The sequence below is a fragment of the Hylobates moloch genome, unplaced genomic scaffold (assembly GCF_009828535.3).
Source record: "Hylobates moloch isolate HMO894 unplaced genomic scaffold, HMol_V3 SCAFFOLD_2909, whole genome shotgun sequence".
Classification (NCBI taxonomy): domain Eukaryota; kingdom Metazoa; phylum Chordata; class Mammalia; order Primates; family Hylobatidae; genus Hylobates; species Hylobates moloch.
This window is the reverse complement of record NW_026655184.1, coordinates 1-7,439: the sequence shown is the minus strand read 5'-3', so window position 1 is coordinate 7,439 and position 7,439 is coordinate 1. Positions and strand designations below refer to the sequence as shown.

The window sequence follows — 7,439 nt, the reverse complement described above, 5'->3', positions numbered from 1 at the left end:
GTGACTGTATAACTCAATATTACTGAGACAACTAGACATGAGTCTAGAGAAACAGTTTAGCGGTCTTCCAGCTAGCTCAGTCATACAGCATGAGACTCTTAATTTTAGGGTCATGGGTTTGAACAATAACTTAAACTATAAATATCCTATAAAGTGCACTGAAAACAAAAATAGGATATAAGCAGCAAAAGAAAAAATATAAAAAATACAGTGAAAATGAGAGAGAACTAAATACCCAGAATAAAAAGAACCCATATCAATAAATTCGGGCAATACGAAGTACTACTGGTCAAACAGACAAAGGATTTGAACAGGTGTTTACAAAAAGGGGAAAAGAAAACTTTGTTTTTAAAATGTTCAGCCTTTCTGGAAAATAAAAGGAAAAGATAAAAAAATGATTAGGTACCACTTCATTCCCAAAAGGTTTTCAAAATAAAAATAACAAACAATGCTGGCAAAGTCACAGTGAAACAGATGTATGCTTTATAAAATGAATTTGTTTTAGTGGGGAAGCACCATGACAAAATGGGGAGTGGGGGAAATAAAGACCCATAAAAATAATCACAGCCTTTGAAAGAATAATCCACTTCCTGGGAATTCATTTTAAGAAAATAATTTTAAAAAGTATGGGGAGAAATTTTCTGTGTGGGGGTGTTATTAAAGAACACTTAAGGCCGGGCGCGTCGGCTCAGGCCTGTAATCCCAGCACTTTGGGAGGCCAAGGCAGGTGGATCACGAGGTCAGGAGATTGAGACCATCCTGGCTAACACAGTGAAACCCCATCTCTACTAAAAATAGAAAAAATTAGCCGGGCGTGGTGGCAGGTGCCTGTAAGTCCCAGCTACTTGGGAGGCTGAGGCAGGAGAATGGTGTGAACCTGGCAGGCAGAGCTTGCAGTCAGCCGAGATCACACCACTGCACTCCAACCTCGGCAACAGAGCGAGACTCCATCTCAAAAAAAGAAAAAAAAAACTTAAAACAACCATATTTTAAAACTGACAAAGGATAAGGATACTATGATAATGAGTAAGAGCTTTGAGGGGAAAACTAAGGCAGAAGATTCAAGAGTTATTTTCAATACAGAATAAATGACAATACAGTAAAGCAGTAAGAGGAATGGATTGCAACACATTATACTAAAAATAGTAAAAACTGCAAATTATGAGAATGGTATAAGAAACCTGAGTTAACACATCCTGCTCACCTGTTTTTTAAACTGTTGGCATTCCTCTAGTGTGAGTGTGTCTGCTTTGGCAATAAGTGGGATGATATTCACTTTTTCATGCAAACGCTTCATTAACTCAATATCCAATGGTGTAAGTTTGAAATACACAGTATTTAATATGACTGAATTGATCAGTTTGGGAGAACAAGATTCTTCACATCACCAATTAGATTTCAATTATCTTCAATTGGTCAACTGACTCTCAAATCTTCATACACAGCCCATATCTCACTGTTACGTTCCAGATTTGTGTTTACCCAGTAGATATGCTACCCGGGTCTTCCATGGGCTCCTTAAAATCAAAAGCTCACCTGAACCTCATTTTCTGTCTTCTATGCTTCCTATCTCAGTGAATGGCACTACAGTCTACCCAATTACTCAAGTGTGAAACCTAGGATTCCTCCCCTCCTCTAATCCTCTTCCCATATATATAGTATGTGTATAGATGTATATATATATGTATGTATATCTCCATTTCCATTACTTTAGTCTAGGCCACCAAGACCTTTGGAATGAATAACTGTAATACAAACCATCCATACTGAAGCCAGAGTGGTCTTTCTAAATCCAAATCTTATTAAGTTATGCCCTGAACAAAAATCTTATTAAAGACCAGATGCCTTAACTAACTAGTATGGCCTACGAGGCTTGTGAAGATGTAGATTCTCCAGCTGACCTCATCTCTTAGCATTCTTAGCTTTTCCTTTGCCTCCTACTTCCAATGTGCCAACCTTTTTGAACTTCTTACAATTCCTTGAAAGCACCATACTTTGACATCTGGCCACAGGCTACCACCTTGGCTGGAACACCCTCCATTATCATCCTGTTTCTCCTTGGCCTGGCTAATTCCTATTCATCCTCAGGACACTGGTTTATGATCCAATTTCCACTGGGAATCCTTCTCCAGCCTAAGACTAGGCATATTTCTATGTGGTCACAACACTTAATGTGCTGTACAATAACTGCCTGCCTGCATACAGATGCTTCCTCACTAACTATGATTGCACTTAACAATTTTTCAAATTTTTGATAGTGTGCAAGCAATACGCATTGAATAGAAACCATACAACCATTCTGTTTTTTACTTTCAGTATAGTATTCAATAAATTACATGAGATATTCAAAACATTATCACAAAATAGGCTTTATGTTAAATGATTTGTCCAACCGTAGGCTACACTATAATGTTTAGTAGGCAAAGTGTATCAAACGTATCTTCAACTTACGATGGGTTAATGTAACCCTGTCCCAAGTCGAGGAGCATCTGTATTTGTTTCTCCCATCTTCTCACTGAAATACTCTTTGCAGTGAGGGCCTTGTCTCATTCATCTGTATCCTCAGGACCTAGCATGGTATCTAACACTCGTGAAGGTGCCCAAATATTTGCTGAGAAAAAAGTAAGCTGCTGCGATTTTCCTTATGTCCTTTAGCAATTCTAAATGAGAACAAAAGTCCTCAAATCTAGAATACACTGTGGACTAAAATTTTATGTTTCACAAGAATAAATGAAGACATTAGAAATATTTTGAAAAGGACTACCATTCTAAAGTGGTATTCCTTAATTTTTATAAAAACATGAGAAAAATGAAATAAAGGTCTCATTCTGTTAATAACTGTATTGACTGATACTAATAATTGAATTGACTGACATTTTAAAATGAAGAAAGAGAAACTATATATTAAAATTGGGGGGATCAGAGTCCTAAGACTAATAAGATAGTCCAGTCTTTTTACTAACAAAGATTACTGTATGTACTTCACTGTGGTAGTAAGGCTGACAGGCAGAAAGAGACAGTGAGGGGGAGAAAGCAAACATGGAGAATTAAGATAGTTGCCTATTCTAATTCTCCTTGTCTTAAATCCCTTGAAATTTGACACTGGCATTCAGAGAATAGGGAGCACAATGAAAAAGAGTGTGTGGATGGAATAACATTGTTTATATTATCTGTAAACTGTGTTCTTGCCTCACTAGTGTTAACTAAACGAACCTATCCATTTCTATTTACTTTGACAGGGTCTTGCTCTGTCACCCAGGCTGGAGTGCAGTGGTGTAGTCATAGCTCACCATAGCCTCCAATTCTTCCACTTTCGACTCCTAAGTAGCTAGGAGTACAGGAGTGTGCCTCCATGCCCAACTAATTTTTTTTTTTTTTTAGTTTCACTGTTATTGCCCAGTCTGGAGTGCAGTGGCACAATCTTGGCTCACAGTAACCTCTGCCTCCCGAGTTCAAGCGATTCTCCTGCCTCAGCCCCCCAAGTAGCTGGGATTACAGGCATCCACCCCCACGCCCAGCTAATTTTTGTATTTTTAGTAGAGACAAGGTTTCACCGTGTTGGCCAGGCTGGTCTTGAACTCCTGACCTCAGGTGATCCCCCCTGCCTCAGCCTTCCAAAGTGCTAGGATTACATGTGTGAGCCACTGAGCCCAGCCCCAACTAATTTTTTTATTTTTTGTAGAGACAGGATGTCACTATGTTGCCTAGTCTGAGGCCTCAAGCAATCCTCCTGCCTTGGTCCCCAAAGTGCTGGGATTACAGGCATAAGCCACTGCATCTGGCCTGAACCTATCCATCTTTGAAAAAAAAAATAAGTTTTGCTTCTTTTTATTAATCATTATATAAAACACTAAATAGGAATGCCATGAATTATTCAATCTCAGATTTCTAAATTATGGTTTTTCAATTTATACTCATGACTAATTTAAACTGTCACTGCCTTATTAAGCTATTATGTCAGATACAAGCCTGCTTATTAATCCAGTGACAAAAAAGTAGAGTTCAGTTAATCTAAAATTTTAATAAATCTTAAAGGCATTTAATATAAAGTATTAAAATCCAAATAACAAGATTTTATATTTAAATGCAAATCAATACTTGCTGAATACTTATTATAATATCCCAACTTTTAAAGAGAAAGATATTTAAAAATAAACATGATAAGGAAATTAGAGAAGTCAACTTCTTAAATATAACCAAAGAGTCAAAAAACACTGAAGTCAGTTTAAAAATTTAACTTTAGGGAGAAAAGGTAAACCTTGTAAAAGTCTCATTAAATTTCAGAAGCCTACAAAACGTCAGCAACAAAAAACATTTAGTTCACATGTATATTACATTCTGGTTGAATTTTTTTCTTCTTTCCATTTAGTTTTATATTGGCTGGTCTTTTCATCAACAAATTTAGTTTTTAAATCTTGTTTTTAAGCAATAGAAAATCCTTTAGCATTTCTAGAAGATAAACCCACACTAGAGAGGAAAGACTATTTAACCTCAAAGTCTACAGCATAATAAACAACTACAGGGTAAATGATAACTTTTTTTTGTATGTATGTATGTATGTATTTCTAAGGGAAAAAAAATCCTATATAAAACTCACTGGATGATACCAATTTTTCTAAAAGTGGTAATTAATACTTGAAGGATAAAACACTACTTTAAAATTCATGTTCCAAGTCAGTTTTTTACTTTAATAATAGTTACAAAATAGGGAACAATGCACATGAAGGAATAATAACTGAAATCATAAATTAGCCATGCATGCAGTTCATACTTTGTAAAGGGAGGTAGGAGGCACTGAAAGTACAAAGTTGGACCAATTTATAATTACTCTAAAAACAAATCCCTCTAAAAAGGGAACCTAGGGACTACCCAGACAAGATGGAAAGGCTCTGATTAATGTATTAGACTGCATGGAATTTCAGTCTGTAGTGAGCAGGGTATCTGGAACTCTATACATAAAATTCTGTGTCATATTCTTTTTTTTGAGGAGGAGGAGTTTCACTCTTGTTGCCCAGGCTGGAGTGCAATGGTGTGATCTCGGGTCACCGCAACCACCACCTCCCAGGTTCAAGCGATTGTCCTGACTCAGCCTCCCTAGTAGCTTGGATTACAGACATGGGCCACCACGGCCGGCTAATTTTGTATTTTAGGGAGACATGGGGTTTCTCCATGTTGGTCAGTCTGGTCTCGAAATCTCAACCTCAGGTGATCCGCCCACCTCAGCCTTCCAAAGTGCTGGGATTACAGGCGTGAGCCACCACACCCGGCCTCATATTCTTTCACTTAATCCACAATATCATGTACCAATGGGCAAAACTTTGCTCCATTTCTAAAAATAGTTAAAACTGAGAAATTATTCAAAGGTACATTTTATATATAAGATAAAGCAATTTTAAACATCTTACCCCTTGTGACAAATAAGAAATGGTGCAAAGCCATTAGATATCATTTGAATATAAAAATTTTTTTCTTTTAGAAAAGCTCTCATTTCCCATGCAATTTTAAGAAATAAAATTTTCCCCAAAGGGATGGGAGGAATGTGATTTCATGAGAATTACTAAACTTGGGGAGAGTCCAGATCTAAAATAATAAAATTGGTTATACACTGACAAATTTTATTGACTTAACTGCAGGTTAAGATTTCACTCAGCTGGCTTTCAGGAAAAGGCCCTGACAAGTTAAATGAGAAAGATTTAAAAATATAAATTCAAGAAGCTACATAAATACTCATAAAAGGTTATACAGTGTGCTATATTTTTGAGATTACTTTTTTTGAGCCTTTTAAGTCAAAGAGTCAGTTTAGTGATTTAAATATGTAAACTGAGAACACCATTAAATGATAGACTGGATTAAGAAAATGTGACACATATACACCATGGAATACTATGCAGTCATAAAAAAGGATGAGCTGATGTCCCTTGTAGGGACATGGATGAAGTGGGAAACCATCATTCTGAGCAAACTATCACAAGGACAGAAAACCAAACACCGCATGTTCTCACTCATAGGTGGGAATTAAATAATGAGAACACTTCGACAGAGGGTGGGGAACATCACACATCGGGGCCTGTCATGGGGTGCGGGGATGGGGGAGGGATAGCATTAGGAGAAATACCTAATGTAAATGACGAGTTAATGGGTGCAGCAAACCAACACGGCACATGTATACATATGTAACAAACCTGCACGTTGTGCACATGTACCCTAGAACTTAAAGTATAATAATAATAATAAAAACTGAAATTACCTCAACAAAAGGCAATGTGAAGTAGTTACAAACAGGTACTATGCAATCCTGCTTGAAGGTGGGAGTCTTCAGTTATGTAATGGTCTAGGGCATAGCAAAAAGAATAAATAAATAAATAAAGAGTATTAAACATAAAAGAAGAAACATTTTTACCCACTCCAATCTGACAGTGCAAACATGTAAGTATATAATTAAGGCTCCCTTATCTATCTAGAGTGATAATGGGCATTGACCCATCTACAAAAAAAAAAAAAAAAGAGAGCGAGAAGCCAAAAATAGAAGAGAAAGGTATATTTGAAGGAATTGGTTTACACTACTACTGTAATGTGAGTGTTAGATAACTTAATGCTGTTTAGCCTGATGCTACTACAGTTCTTTCAGTGGAGAGATGGTGGAGTTACAATTATCAGGTGGCTGAATTATGTATGCTGAGTTACTTACCCAAAGGAAAAGACTGAGGAAGAATAACTGGAAAAATGTGCAGTTGTCAATGACATATATGTACTCAAAATAAAGGGGAAGTACAAAGAACAAAAAACGGGAGTACAGGCTAACTATAACAGAACAATCACATCAGATTAATGTCTAGATTCTTAGGTCTTATGCCCTAATAAATAAAAAGTTAGTAATGACAATATGATAGCTAAACAACATGTCTATGACAGCTAAGGTGAAACAGAAGCCAAATAGATTTATTGTAGTAAGAAATGGCACAAGAAATCACTGGCATGCAAGTGCTTTTGATAACCATCTCTTACGAGACTTATAATAAATAGCATCTTTGATTCTGAGTAGGTCTAACTGGTATGGCTACTTCTCTTCATTTGGTCGTTCAATTAGTAGCAGAGTGGTCAACATGAAAGCTAAATTTGCCACATTGAGACCTCAAACAACGGTGGCAACACTCTTTATTTCCATGAAGCAGGGAAAATCCTTATGAATAAAGAACTAAGGAGTAAAATCACTTAGCTTATACAGGACTTAAATAGGCTTTTCAACTAAGACATTTCTACATGAAATTTGGTACTTCATAATGGGTATAGCTGTATGTACTTCACAAACTTAAAGATTACTAAAATATGCACATATAGGTAACAGTAAGCAACAACAACAAAAAGGAATCAGAAGTATCAAGGTACTGACCGATGTCCTGAAGAAGCAATGAAGGATAAACAACACTGCACCCTGTTAT

The 7,439-nt window shown here is 36.6% G+C and overlaps 1 long non-coding RNA gene across 2 annotated transcripts; it reads right to left on the bottom strand.

The window, feature by feature from the left end:
• Positions 1–6: 6 nt before the first annotated feature.
• Positions 7–7,439, bottom strand: LOC131382742 (uncharacterized). Of its 2 annotated transcripts, XR_009212337.1 has the most exons (4): positions 7,391–7,439; positions 6,248–6,331; positions 1,205–2,611; positions 7–366 (listed from the first exon to the last, which is right to left on the bottom strand). It is a non-coding gene; the product is annotated as an uncharacterized LOC131382742 (long non-coding RNA). The 2 variants fall into 2 exon arrangements; XR_009212336.1 differs by having other exon boundaries at positions 7–2,611.